The following is a 16,083-nucleotide window of genomic DNA, read 5'->3' as shown; positions in this document are numbered from 1 at the left end:
TATTGTTGTTATTGTTAATATCAATGAAGCAAAATAAAAGAGTTTAAAAAAAGAATTTGCCCTTCACTGTACACATCAGTACTGAAGTCACCTGCTGTACGCTCATACTAATGGCTGGAGACCGGGCAGGGATGTCTTCAACAGATGGAACTGCCAGGTTGATTTCCCTGCCCCCCAAAAATCTGGAAGCAAGGCAGGCTTCTCACATGTACACACCTGGGATTCAGTGTGACTTAAATAAGGATACGGTGCTCAAGTTGGATTGAAACTAGCTTGGAGAGAACTGCATCAAAACACAGTATTTCACTAGAAACTACAGTATAGCGCTGGGACCCAGGTAGCTGTGTGTGTACACAGATTCAAAAATGAGCAGTGGGAATGCACTGGAACCAGAGTACAGTGGTACCTCCGGTTAATAACTTAATTCGTTCTGGAGGTCCGTTCTTAACCTGAAACTGTTTTTAACCTGAAGCACCACTTTAGCTAATGGGGCCTCCCGCTGCTGCTGCGCCGCCACCGTACGATTTCTGTTCTCATCTTGAAGCAAAGTTCTTAACCTGAGGTACTCTTTCTGGGTTAGCGGAGTCTGTAACCTGAAGCGTCTGTAACCTGAGGTACCACTGTAAACAGTAATGTGTACACAGTCATAGCCTAACTTTTCACAAGCTTTGTGCAAGCAAATCAGGGTCAATAATCAGGTCACCTGGAGGAGCGCCTACATAATTCTATCTGCTCTGTCTGACAACAGCACTTCAAGGTCTCAAGCAGTGATCTTTTCCCACTCTGCTGAGAGCACTTGTGGGCTCATCCATACTTTTGCTTCTTCCCTTTCCAAGCACAGGGCTGACCAGTTTCTTCCTTGGCCAACTCCCTTCCCAGGATAACCTGCTCTTTAGCTCCAAATCAGAGTAAACATCAATCCAGAGAAAGCCCCAATTGCCCTTTGCTCTGATTGAGTGCTAAAGGGAAGTTTCCGGGGGGGGGGGGGTAGGGGGAGCAACAGGTCAAGAGGACGTGTGGATAAGCCCCTCTGAGTGAGCATCCACAAGAGGACAGTTCTGTTACCGTGCCTCACAAGCTCATCTAATTGTGTCTTGACTTTCGCAACAGCCAGCATGACTGTGCCAGCCATCAGCTCTGGCACCGTTAATGGAGCCACCTACACCAGACACGACTAATGCAGAATCTTGGCCTCTTTGGGCATGTGTCTAAAGCTGTGGCCAAGTCTGATTTATAAAGAAAGAAACATTTATCCCCATCTACCTTCTCCACCCCACCCCCAATTTCTAGCATGTAGCAGCTGTTACTAGGACTCAAGTTTTGTCTCCACTTTACTGAGCTACTTGGAACATTTGTTACTGCCTGGGAGTGAAATAGGCACAGAGCGCCTGGTTCCAGCAATGTCATACGTGATGGGAGCATATGCATTGTTCTGCAAGAGCTCTCTTAATTGAGTTGCTCTCAAGCACTTTCTGAAACAAGGTCAAGCACTACCTCCTCAGGCCAAATAGTGTGTGGCTCAAAGCTCTGAGTCTTTGGGCTCAGCTTTGCAAAGTAAGAAAACCCTACCATTAGCTTGTCTTCCCAGTATTTTATAAGTGTTTAGGCAGGGGAAAGATTTCCCTGGGCTTAAAATACAAGAAAGTCCAATTTTTGAGAAGCTGGAGCCTGTTTTTCTACTGTGGGCAGATACCTTATCAGCATGACTTAACACTCAAGTTTAGAGAAATGGGAGCCAAATATTTTTGGATATCACACCACATCTCATCCTAGTTCGCCATTTGGTTTTTAAAAATGCTGCTGCTGCTATCATATCACCTTCTTTTGTATCTGCAGAATGTTATTCCTCCCTTCCTAGGACAGCTGAAATAGCAAGCAACTGCAGTATGCTAAGTCTATTGCATATATAGTTTAGCTGACTGCCCTTATAGCCTTTCTTTTACTGAACACTATACAGGGATTTTCATTCATAAACTCAGTAGCTGGCACTAATCAGCACTCGTCTTCTGCCCTTTCTGAGCCAGACTATAAGATGCTCTCTCTTGGTACTTTAAGATACTGATTCTATCTTTAGCCATTTTCAGAAGCTTTGCAGTAAAAACTAAGGAGCAATTTGTGCCCCTTCAGTTACTATCTGTGTCAAAACACTTTTGCAGAAGATACTGTAAGACTGCTCTATGGTGCTGTGCAGTTTCTGCTGAAATGGTCTGTGGTTGCCTTTTGGGGAAGAAGCAAAGGGGACAAATAATGTGTTTTCAACCAGGAATGGTGGTTGCCAAGTTAGGAGGATTTATTTCAGTATGTGGACAAAATCCTTTGTATCAAGTATTTAGCACTGCCTATTTATTAGGGAGGAAAGCTGAGCAGAGATGTAAATCATCAGAATGATGCCATGGTAAAACCACAGATATCCCATCTTAGTTGGACAATACAAGCTTCTTCACATCAACCTCAGGAGCAAAGGATCTCCAGCACAAATGACTATGTACAGCATAGCCCTGATTAGCTGGTGCTTCTGATATTGTGCTTCCACTTCTCTCTCCCTATCTCTCTGGAGTAGTTTTTTCAGCTTAAAAAAGGAGACTGATAGGGTTTTTGCTGAACAAGTGTTTCGTGAGTAAGCTTGCTAGCAGCACTTTAAAGGGTCTCTAAAAAGCAGACACTCCACCTGAAGCATGGAGGAAGGCCAAAGGGAGAAGAAATTTGCAGTTGATTCAGAGGTGTACAAATGACATTTTAAGAGCATTCATGTCTGTGTTTTATGTTAGAAGCAAATATAATAATATTAATATTAATAATTTATTTATTTATTTATACCCTGCCCATCTGGCTAGGTTTCCCCAGCCACTCTGGGCGGCTTCCAACAAGAGATTAAAAATACATTAAAACATCAGTCATTAAAAACTTCCCTAAACAGGGCTGCCTTCAGATGTTTTCTAAATGTCAGATAATTGTTTATTTCTTTGACATCTGATGGGAAGGCGTTCCACAGGGCAGGTGCCACTACCGAGAAGGCCCTCTGCCTGGGTCCCTGTAACTTTGCTTCTCGCAGTGAGGGAACCACCAGAAGGCCCTCGGCGCTGGACCTCAGTGTTTGACAACATTGCCAAAACACAACTCACATGTTATTTGCCCAACCTCAGTGATGCTACCTTGTGGTATTGCAAGTCAAGATCATTTTCTGATCACACAGCGAGATGCTTTTTGAGATGGGCAACCAGAACCATACAAAATATGCCATATACAGTCACACCATAAATTTACAACACAGCATTAGGATGCTGCCTGTGTTGTTATCACTCTTTCCTCAAAATCCCTCATAACTCCTAATAACCTAATAGTTACAATTCCCTGCAACCCTTATTTGAGCTGTTGCTCAAATACAGCATTTTCACCTGCTATACCTGCCCTAGGAAGCAGGACTCTAATTTTACAAGGTATCAGCCAAGAGGAAAAGTTGAGCAGTTCAATCAAGCGTGGTGACAGGAAGTAACTGTTGCTGTCTACTGCTCTGCTACCCTGGAAGACTAAAAGTTGTTTGTGGATCTGCATCTGGATCTGGCATTGTTATGCAAATTGTCTTGGTCAAGTTTAGTTAATATTCTCAGATGGTTGCTTATTTAAATGTCTAGTTCTCATGGTTGCACCAGACAGCCAACAGGCCTCTCCTATAGATGTTCTCTGTCCCTAAGACAGGCACCCCCAAACTCGGCCCTCCAGATGTTTTGCTACAGTCAGCATAGCTTAGAATAAAATGTCCAAGTTGGCAGAAAGCCTGCTCTAAGCTTTATATGACAATACTATGTGTCAGTAAGGCATTGCTTTCTTAAGGTGGATTGGTTAAGGTGGGCTGAAGTTACTAAAATTAAACAGGAACTCAAATATTTAATGCTGCAATGTGGCTCCAGATGTTTCTTTCTGTCATTAGATTTTGCAAGGTGCTGAGAATTATGACCCTTTGGAAATTATTTAGACATTCCAGTCTGCCCCACTCCACACCATAGCAGTACAAAGCTATCCTTGAAAAGGATGACTTCCAATCTTCCAAATGCACAGGGAGATTGAGTGGAATGGTGTATGAGGATGCAATGCCTGAAGGCAATTCTGAACCAATGCAATGCTTCCATGAAGGCAGCCTTCAAGCTGAGCAGCTTATTAAAGACCTATCAAGACAAAAATTAAACAGACCATTAAGCAGCACTCCAGTGGATTAGCATTGGGCTGTCTCCCTTACACTGTAGATTTCAAAAATTCCTTTGAAGTTTAGGCATTAGAAAATCACTTTCCAAACCACATAACTACGAGCCTTAGATGTTGCCTAAAAGCTCTGTGGTTGAGGCATAGCTGAGCTGACTAATCTTTTTGGATTTAATGAGGTTAATGAACGTGCATAATTTTGCATGGGAGCCGTAGGTGGCCTTTTGGTAGGAAACATGAAAACAAGCAACAATACACAGTGTTGAATGGAAGCCAGCCAATCTAGTCAGGCGAAAAGAATGGCTGGCTAGTGTCAGTCATTCTGACTGACTGATTAGTAATGTTCTTCCCTTAAAAGAGTATTTTCAGCAGCTTTATTCAAAACCCCATTAAAACAATTACAAGTCTCTGTGTAACAAGATCACACACTGAAATTCAATGAGTTCATCTTCAAACCCATTCAGCCTCAAAAGGAGGTCACATTTTAGCAAATCATGAACAAGATTAGAGGCCTACACCCAAATATTTGGCTAGGAAATTCCAATCAATACATGAAATTCAGCACGCACCAATGGCAGTCTAAGTCTCTGAGTTCCTAGGCCTATAGCCCCCAACTACCAGGTATCCCCTGGATGTCTGGCATATGAACACAATATAAATGAATTAACAATAACAATAGCAATGATAATGTACCAACAATGTAGAGCTCCTCCAGTCCCTAGGCTATATACCAAAGATTATTCAGCCCTGTCATGAGTCCCCCTGGAGTTGTCATGGCGGTGGGGTGGAGTTAGGCCCTGAGGAGTTGGAAGAGACTGGGGAATCAGATCTGCAGGACCCTGACTCCCAGGGCTCCAGCAGGATGGAGGTGGACATAAGTTTCTCCCATTGCCTTCTTTCTAGATCCCCACCCTCATCTTTTCCAACCAAGAAGCTGCGTCCAGCACCTTTCCCTGTTACACAGGTGCACCCCTGCCTTAAAGGAGGCAGCTGAGAAGAAATCTGATACTGCGCCAGCATCACCCCACCACCTCTGTTGCCTAGGACATGGTGACATCAGAGCTGGCGTGCACAAACATCATCAAGCCAGCCTAATAGGAGGAGTGCCTGCTTGCTTGCCCAGTCTCAATACTCTAAGTGCTTGCTGGACTGAATGCTATGCCTACCCCACTCTTCAAAAGGAAAGTGCAGGTGACTTGTGCCTTGCCCTGTCTTTGACTTGTCATGTAGCTGCTGATCCTTACTTGCCTTATGTACCATTCTAATCTGAAAATAAAAGTCTTTGGCAAAACCTGAGTTGTGAATTCCAGTTCCTCCATGGAAACCCAGGACACTAAGCACAGACCACCAAAACATCATATCTCTCTCTCTCTCTCTCTCTCTCTCTCTCTCTCTCTCTCTCTCTTTCTTTCTTTCTTTCTTTCTTTCATACAAATTATTAACAGGAAGGCATATACTGTAAACATTGCACAAGTCTATCAGGATGAATGCTCATTGTGTAACCGCCACACAAGCTAATCAGAACAAATGCTCAATAAGATCAGACATAGGGCTTGTCCACACTGGAGTTTACTGTGTATTGACAGTTGTTTGTGCTCCCATTTAATTCGTGTAGTCCACATGATGTTACCCTCAAACAAGAACACTCTTCATGCTTTCCCCCTGCAAATTTGGTTTTACCCAATATGGGGATAATCTGATAAATTGGGGAAAATTGAGCTCCAAACCACTCTACTCAGGGCCACAGATTACCCCTTTTGGTGTTTGGAGAGGGGTAGATCAATTGCCATTTTCTACTACTTTTCTTTCCATGCCCACTTCCTCAAAACTTTCATTTCCTTTTCAGCTGTGCATATAACTATTTCTGGTGTGCTCCTGAATGGTTCCCTTCTCCTTTTAATCCCTCATATTCACACAAAACCAGAAAACCTCACAAGCAATCCACATTAAAAATGTCTAGACCAGATATATTAGGCAGAAGTCTAAAAAGTGTATGCTTGCTTTCACTTCTTTTCCAGTGTGCTAGTAAGGATACACCAGGAGCTTAGCTTTTTCTATATATATATATTTCTTTTGATCCCTCAGATTTGAACAAAACCAGAAAACCGCACAAGTAAATTTACAACTGCCTGTGCGCTTTTGCACATTTCCTGAGCAAAAAATAGTAATAAGGTGCATGCACAGCTATCTGCACTCAGTTTTATAATTTGTATCTTTGAATTGCTGCAGGAGAAACAGAAAGTTAGATTCTTAGCAACTCTAGCTGAGTGTCTGTTTTGTTCTCCCCATAGATATACAACTTCTTTGATTTATGATCACTGCACTTTAGGCTGTCCTTGAGGTGATGGGCCCACATGAAAGGTCCCATCTTAATCTATTCTATTGGGCTGACTTTTCAGTGGAGTTCAGAAATGTTGCCTAAGCACTTTCAAGTTCATATAACTTTTCCTCGGCATCAGATTAGATATTAAAAATTCCAAAAGGACACACAGAGTGGGGAGGAAAGGGCCATTATCCTTTGAGGTGAATTTATCTGCATCTGCAACACACTTTTTAAAAAGGGAAATCGTTCGGCTTTTAGAATTTTAAACAAAACCTTGTTGATTTTCCATCGCTGTAATCTGGGGAAGGATTATCATACTAAATCAATCACTTACTGTTTTCAAGCACACTGAGAATGAGGCGAAAAAGTACATGGAATATCCGATATCTGATTCACTGCTTCCCAGGACTTATTAAAACTTGCATACGCTTCCCAGCAGAATTTTGCCTCAAGGTGGAATGAGACTTACTGATGAACATGTGATAGCCAGAGGGGGAAAAGCAACTCTATGTTGATCTCTACTTACTCTCCCACAACCCTGCCCCTCTTGCATTTTTCTTGATCTTGGCTCCAGAATTGGGGAAGGGGGGTGTATTGGGAAAGATGTCTTCCAACACCCCCACAGACAATTCTGGAGACTACAGGGAAGAAGGGGGGTGGAAGCCCCACTGCGCAAGCGGAAGTCCTTTTGTGGGAGTTCCACTGATGGGGTTTTTTAGGTGCATCTCGCCCTTAAGTCTTTTAAGGCGCTGTCTCTTCATTCATTCTGGAGGAAAGAAAAGAGAGAGTCACAACGAGACAGAGCACTTTTAATTCTGGAGCCCATTTAGCTTGACACTGTTAACAAGCTGCTTATTTATTTATTTAAAGCTCCTGTGTGTGTACTTAGACAAGCTCATTAGATACAGGCAAGACATATGGCAATAAATAAATGAATAGCTGTCTATGATAGGCCTAGAAAACAGGCAGTGCTACCTTGTCAGAGAAAAATAATGGCCAGATTGGCTTGCATTCACAAGGGACAACCCAGCATTCGGATCTTGCTTACAACCTGCTTAAGGAAGGCTACAACTGTGTACACAACATGCAGCTAAAAGCACATTTAAAGCACATGAGTTCTCCCAAGGAATCCTGGAAACTGTATTGTGCGGAAGGTGCTGGGAATTGTACCACTGTGAGTGGTACACTACATTCCCCAGGATTCTTGGTGTGTATGCATCCAAGGGATTGCTGTGCAACTCGTTGAATCTTTAGATGGCTGAGGCTCTAGGAAAGAGGCTCTGCAGCAGGAGTTCAGGCACCATGCCAAGCTGACAAAGAGGCTGATAGTGTCAAACACAATCTGATGACCCAAAAACATTTATACAAAACACAGCTGTCTGGAGACAAATGCACTGTCACAAGACAAACTGTCGGAGATCTGTAGGACCATCACATTCACTGCTGTAAATCATTGCATCCTTTCTGTGTGGCTGACGCTGTCATGCAGTTTCCAATTATCCATTTCTCTAACAATAAATTGTAGCTGATTGTCATGGTTCCCTCTATGCCTTCACCTAACAGCCTATGTCCTTTGAAAATGGCATCATTGGGCAATTAATTAGGATTTCCAGTGACCATCAAGATATAGTATAGTAGTCTTTTGGTTCCATATGAATTGCACACAATGTTAGTTTAAAAAATATTTTATGGTAATAGACCAACATTAATGTGAAACCACCCTAAATCAGGTTAACGACGAGTATTTTGGCTTGTTATAAATAAAAATCACACATGAAAAATGGGACCACATAACATAAACAGCAAGTGTTCAGTTGTCTGCCAAGCACTATTGACAGGCTGCAACTATCCTACTTATCTGCACCAAAAAGGTGTTACTCAAAATTCTGTGCAATCTATGGAAAAACCTATGCAGTACAATTAATTAAGCTTGCTCAGGGGTGTTGGAATTCCAATTCTAATGTCCACTAATCCCACCCTTCAGCACACAGTGGCCTAATCCAAGATTGGCCAGGCCCTCTGTGATGTCAGAGTAGTTGATCCAATGGCACCTAAATGAGTCACAACATCAAATGGCATCAAGAGGTCAGTTGGCAAAGATTGAGAAAGAATGTATAAGGATGAATTGTTCAATGGACAAAAAAAGAAGCACAGGAAAAAAGTAAAGGTAAAGGACCCCTGGACGGTTAAGTTCAGTCAAAGGTGACTATGGGGTGTGGCGCTCATCTTGCTTCAGGTCGAGAATGTCAGTGAACTGTTGGCCTTCCGATTGGCAAGCCCAAGAGGCTCAGTGGTCTAGACCAGTGTTTCCCAACCTTGGGCCTCCAGCTGTTTTTGGACTACAACTCCCATCATCCCTAGCTAGCAAGACCAGTGGTCAGGGATGATGGGAATTGTAGTTCAAAAACAGCTGGAGGCCCAAGGTTGGGAAACACTGGTCTAGACCACAGCTCCACCTGCATCCCCTACAGGAAAAAGTATATACAGCCTGTCATAATGATGAAGCTGTAAATAGTTGGAAAAAGAAAGAAAACTGGTAAGATGATCAAACATGATTTATCCCCTCATGTATTTAATTCCTTAAGCCAATGGTTCCCAAACTCCACCCCTCCGCATGGACCACTTGGAAATTGCTGAGCACCTTGGCAGATGATTTGTTTGTCTGTCGTAGCAACTGTAGTGTAGTGGGCTTGATGTTGTATGATTTTTAATTTGATATTTATTACGGTACTTCATTTATTTCTTATGTATTTTATTTTATTGCATTACACTGTGAATTCCATAGAATTAAAAAAGCAATACAGCATTAAAAAAATGGAACAATAAAAAATACAATTAAAAATCAGTATGAATATTTAATGCAATGGATGTGCCATCTCCTATTTTCGACCACAAATCCACAGACACTCTGTGGATCACCTGGATGAAGCATGTGGTCCACTGGTGGTCTGCAGACCAGTTTGGCAACCCCTGACTCAAACAATGCCGTATATCATAACATAGTATACTTTAGACTTTTTAAAAGGCTCTGTAGCCTAGAGCAAGCTTCCCCAACCTGATGTCGCCCAGATGCTTTGGACTATAACACCCACCAGTGGTCCCCACATACTCCCAGTCCTCTAATTTGAAGGTGTCCTCTGCTTGAATACTGTTGGGTCTAATTTGGGTTTAGTAGCACCTGGTCAGCAGACTGAGCAGGCATACAGGTCACCTGTTGCCTTCCCCATTATGGTGAGATGTTTTGTTTTTCTATTTAAATCTTAGACATTATTTCAAAACCTGCACCTATACATATAAATTACCAGTTGTGGATTTTATGCACTCTGGTGTCCTCTTTGTTTGATGCAAAACCTCCTTTTTGCCAGTGGATAAAGATGGGAAAAGCTGGCCTGTATATCATATCATTGTTCTTGTTTGAATGCCTGGTATAGTACACCCCCAAAACATGTCACCATAACATCTGTATCCATGTATCAGGCTAGCCCAAGGATAGGGAACATTTGGTTCTCCAAATGTTGCTGAACTACAACACACATCAGCACTAGCAAGCAGTAACATCTGAGGATGAAAGGTTCATTACAACTACGAAAGAGGAAAAGAACAAAGTGTGTCTGGATCCATCTGTCCACCAGCTTTTGTTTTGTCTTAGGACTGTTGCTGTAATCATACTTACTGGGATGTAAACTTTCTTGATGTCGCAGTGAACTTCTTTCATGAACAATTATGGAAGCATTCTTCAATGCCTAATGAACTAAATGGGTCTAAGTGTATAAACCTTCTCTTAAATAGAGGAATTCTCAATGAACAAAGTATTATTCTTACGATCTGAGTCACATTCATGTATTGAATGACAGCACAGAAGGGAATTAGTGAAAGGAAAAGATGGTCCAAAGACTTCTTAGCAGTCTTTGCTAAATATAACTCAACGTCAGGCAGCAGTGACATAACGAACATAGAGACTGAATGAGAAATGGTATTTGATATTTACTAGGGAAGCTGAAGTCATACACAACAGGCTGACACATAAATTCATTAGGCTGCAATTATGGTGATCAGAACTTTAGGCTGTCCAATTATTTTTTAGCAAGTGCGGATAATTAACTGCAGGTTCATGTCAAACCCTGCATGGTGCCATGAATCAGGTTCCCAGGATCAGTGGGAGAAAGTGATATTTAATCAAAGTATGTAGACACTCGCTTGAGCAGGAGACTTCATAGCAAATTAATGGGAGATCAGAGAATGCTACATCTGTTCTAGAAAAAGAAAGAAAGAAAGAAATGCATCTCTCGCCTTCGAAGTTCCAAAGTAGGAATTAGCAACTTGTTCTGCACAGAAGGTGACATAGGGAGCGGTTTAAACCTGATCTGAGGACCCCATCTATTGTTGCTCATGTTATTAGCAAAACATATTGCCATATGTGAACTCTTGGGGCAACCCAGTGAGATGGGTGGGATACAAATATAATAATGATGATGACGATGGTAAACATAATAACAATTACTGCTACTACTACTATTCTGCATATTTGTACAGATCCTGAAGCTTACGTGTTACCAGGTTGGCTGGTTATTAAAGTTATTTTGTAGTCTTACATCCTCCCCTTTTATGTAAAACACAAAAAGAGCAAGCTGATTAACAATGGGATGAGTACAGTGGTACCTCGGGTTAAGTACTTAATTCGTTCTGGAGGTCCATTCTTAACCTGAAACTGTTCTTAACCTGAAGCACCACTTTAGCTAATGGGGCCTCCTGCTGCTGCCGTGCCTCCAGAGCACGATTTCTGTTCTCATCCTGAAGCAAAGTTCTTAACCTGAAGCACTATTTCTGGGTTAGCGGAGTCTGTAACCTGAAGCGTATGTAACCTGAGGTACCACTGTATAAGAAAGCAACAGGATAACAACAGTTTAAGTTCCACCACAGATCCAAGAATTAAAAGCTATGGGGAAATTAAAAATACCTAGTACTAAAAAGATATCAAAGACAGCATCAGGTAAGGTTCCCTAGGGAGAGGATTCTACAAGTTTGGCACCACCACCAAGAAGACACTGCCACCAATCTCACCTTAAATATTTGGGGCACTTTGAAGAAGACCTTAGTGTTGGGGTGGAGAGCCAGGTGTGCATTGGGATTTAAAGTTACAAGAAGCCATATGAGAACGGATGTGCAGACTGGATGCTAATTTCTTCAGGGAAGTCAGAAAAGTTATCCATGCACCTCATTTGAAGTAGCTCCCAGTGACCACCCAGACGCCCCCTTAATGTGGAAGAGCTATATTGCTGAACAGAAGCAGCAATTAGAAAAACTGTGTAAACTGTTATTGAGGATTGCTCTGTGTATACTGAATGCAGAATAAACCAGCCCTTTACGGTTTGCAAAGGATGGAAAACGCTGCTGCAGCTATTGTGAAACCTTAAAAGTAAGCATAATGCAGAAATAAGAATATATTTTGCTACTGTGGGTTAAGGGTTCATTGGCAAAGCTACATGGGAAAGAAAAAGAAAGCTGTGTACTTTCTGGAAAGCCCTAATTAAGGATCCCCTCTTGGCTCAGACACGGTAATCACGTAGTGTGTCTGCATATTGAATGCAGGGTGGGCTGGCGCTTAGCAATCTGCAGGGATGCGCAGCTGGAATAAATGGCTGTAATTACTGTAAAATCTTAAAAGCAAAGAAAATGTTTTCCAATTAAACAAGAAGATGGTAACAAAAAAAATGTACAAAGAGCTCATTGAGCAGCGCATGGTGAGAAGGGCTCTCAGCCACAACAGACTCCGTCCTCTACAACCTACTGCTGTGTGATTAGTATTTTAGCAACATTTCGGCTCCATCTCACGACATGGATTCATGGCAGATATGCATGAGTTTTGTGGCTAAAAATGCAGAGCTTATTAGATAGGAATTCCTAATCTAATTAAAAATAAGGGCCTTTCCAGACAACAGCTTCATTGCACAATTCGGATACTCCTAAGTTAAGCACTGTGGTGAGACTGCAGTTTTCCACCCCCACCCCCACCCCCAAAATTTCAGTATTCATACACTGGGAAAATGTGATCTTCCCCCTCAACTCTAGCCCCCACTCCTGTTTAGACTAGATACCCATGGACATGAAACAGGCACACTCCTCCCCAAGGCCTGTGCCTTTTTGAAAAATTATATTCTGAAAGCTATTCTAAATTTATGTTTCTGGCTGTTTTAAAGGTGGAATGGTATCTTGCTCCACCGATTTCAGCAGCAGCCCTTAGTAGAATTTTATAATCAGAAAGGAAGGAAAAATTATGATGAATACCAACTATGTCACTCCGTACCCATAACCCCAGGCCATTCTGTGAGAGGTTTTTCCTTTAAAATAAATCCTGGCAAAGACATTTGCCCTTTTTTATTTTTATTTTTAAATTATCCCCATGTGCAGCATGCCTGCAACCTGTACAGAAAGATCACACACCCTTCCATTTCATGAGAACAGGATGTCTCTGTGACATTTTAGTACGAAGGGCCGGGCGGGGGGGGGGGGAGCACAATCCAGCCAAGGCTAAGCACTTTTAAGTCCCATTGATTCAAATGAGAGAGATTTAAGCATATAAATTAAAGACATTTAAATGCAAGTGCGTAGTTGTGGCTGGACTACATCCTTGGTTGGTTAAAGACAATCCTAGACCCAGAACAAGCCTCCTGCCAAGTCTGGCTCTCTGCTATGGGATGTCTGTGAGTTTCTTAAATTTGAAGAGTACATCCATCTTGCTCCCTGCACAAAGAAGTTCCCTGGAGTTCAGAACATGGTCACTGTTCCATTACTGTGTGACAGAAATAAAGTCAGTGTTTCTATCAAGAGAATTTAGAACAGCCAGTGTGATAAGTGGAAAATGTACTGCACAGGTACTTGAATATGAGGCAGATAAAATCAAGGGGTATCTGCAATTGTGCATTTGTTTGCTTCCAACTTTGTATCATAGAATCATAGAATCATATCATAGAGTTGGAATAGACCACAAGGGCCATCGAGTGCAACCCCCTGCCAAGCAGGAAACACCATCAGAGCACTCCTGACATATGGTTGTCAAGCCTCTGCTTAAAGACCTCCAAAGAAGGAGACTCCACCATACTCCTTGGCAGCAAATTCCACTGTCGAACAGCTCTTACTGTCAGGAAGTTCTTCCTAAAGTTTAGGTGGAATCTTCTTGTACACAGGAGCGAAAATCTGGGGAGTCAACAGTGATAATGAAGGAGCTATTTCCTAATTCTACAGGCACTACAGCATTCCAAGGTGATAAATACAGGACAAATCTGATCTCAGATTTTATACTAGTATATAAAAATGGGGTTGGGACAAAGAAGATGGGATTTGTTGGGCATGTAATTCTCTTCATCTGTGCTTGTCTTTCAAAGCACCAAGTAGCTTTCCTAAATTTCTCAGGTCACAAAGAAAATATTACAAGTGTGCAGACCCCAAAAAGTTGGTTAATCGGAGAGCCACAAGTTCTTTTGCCTGCTCTCATTAGTGACACTTGAATAAACAGTATGGTACATAAACACAAGATGATCTACCACCCGTTTTCTTGACACCCAACACAAGGCTCACTTTCTCTATGCTTTTTGCATTAGTTTAGTTAAATAACTGCCTGATGAGCACCCCCAGACCTTTTATAACTGACAGATGACTCCTGACCCAACATGTGAAAATCATTGATTTTCAAACTTTCTCCCTTCAAGAGGCCTTTTCCATACCAGCCTGCTAAGTCGCACATTGTGGAGGACATGCTCTGGATTGGAATGTGCAACTACAGTGGTACCTCGGGTTAAGAACTTTATTTGTTCTGGAGGTCCGTTCCTAACCTGAAACTGTTCTTAACCTGAGGTATTCAGGTTCTTAACCTGAGGCCTCCCACTGCTGCCGCTGCCGCACAATTTCTGTTCTCATCCTGAAGCAAAGTTCTTAACCCGAGGTACTATTTCTGGGTTAGCAGAGTCTGTAACCTGAAGCATCTGTAACCCGAGTTACCACTGTAGTTCAAACAAGGCACTGGCCAGAGGACTCTTAGGATTTAAAGTAATCCTGAGTGCACATCTTAGAATCCATACAACAATTCCTTATGGTTGCACATTGCAGGGCAAGACCAGCTATAGTGGGCAAGCTGCCATTTTGGGTGTGTTGCTTTTAGCTGTTTAAGTAGAAACTTACTACAAGATGAGTTAATGGTTAACAAACTTTATTTCTGATGATGCCTGGAAGCCTGCACAGAAACATTTCCAGTCCAACCACACCTCTGAGTCAGCTCTCCAGGAGTTGGCCTCCTGGGTCATAGCTGAGAGTGGGTGAGAGGTCAATGTGTGCCCAGAATACTGGACTAAATTCCTGTTCCCTTACAGCTTTGGCAAACTCCTGTTCAGCTTCCTTCCTGTTCCCGCTCTTCTATCTTTGGCTTTGAAATCTTTTGCTAATATATAAACTGGAAACTCTGGCAAGTGAGCCGGGGATGGTGATCTGAGAAAAGCTAAAAGTAAAGCAGCTCCTCTCAGAGCTGATGCTCAAATACATTTTCTAAGTAGCATGATTGCTGCCAATTTGTGGAAGTCTGCATCACTCTGGAAAGCATAGCTGCTTTTCTCCAAGGGGACATATGCCAGATATTTAGTTGCTGATGCATATATTATGTTGAGAAGCTTATCCACCATTACTGATCTCCCTGAGACACATGTCCATAGAATCCAGATTTCCACAGAACACAGTCTGAAAAACACTAGTGGAAAAAAGAGAGAGGAAAGTTGTATAATAAGCAGTATAACTAAGTGGAGAGAAACTCAGGAATAGGGATGGGGGGAGAAATTTGATTCTATTTGCATTTAAAGCCGAATTTATCAAATTTGCACTTACCTAAACAGTCATCCTTCAAAATTTGCACTTTTCCAAATTTTGTGATGCATTCCCCAGCAAATGTTTACAAAAATGTTTTACAAGAATATGTATGTTTACAAAAATGTTTTACAAAAATATATTAGTGATGATAACACAAAAATGCATTTTATTCGAGAAACTTATGCAAAAATGTGTACATTTGTCAAAACTGCACATAAAAACGTGTTTATTAGGAGAAATTAACATGCTTAATAATTTTCATGAGGTTTTTTTAAAAAATAAATCACAATTGCTGCAGAAATGTGAGCTGAATTTGAGATTAGAAAAATGAGAAACTGAAAGGACTGAAATTGGCAGATCCTTCCATCCCTTCTCAGTACCTTGAAGGGAAATAGACTGACTGTGCTCTCTTTGCAACTTGCCCAGAGCAGACTGGCATGTAAGTCCACAGAACTCAATAAAGATCTTAACTCTATTCCGAAGCCTGCAAGTGCTGTGTCTTAAATGAAACAGTGTACATGCATCAATCTGGAGATTTTTTTTTAAGAAGATGAAAGGAACTTCCTGGATTACAGTCTATTCATCCATCACTCTCTGGTTTGCATGGTGTGAATTTGAATACTGCTGGATTTTGTTTGTGCTTGCATCATAAAGCACCTTGGATTTGAAGTGGTGGGTTGCAGTTTCAGCTGCACAGAGGCAAGCTCGAGCAT

Source organism: Podarcis muralis, chromosome 5, assembly GCF_964188315.1.
Source record: "Podarcis muralis chromosome 5, rPodMur119.hap1.1, whole genome shotgun sequence".
Taxonomy (NCBI): Eukaryota; Metazoa; Chordata; class Lepidosauria; order Squamata; family Lacertidae; genus Podarcis; species Podarcis muralis.
This window is presented reverse-complemented; position numbering follows the sequence as displayed.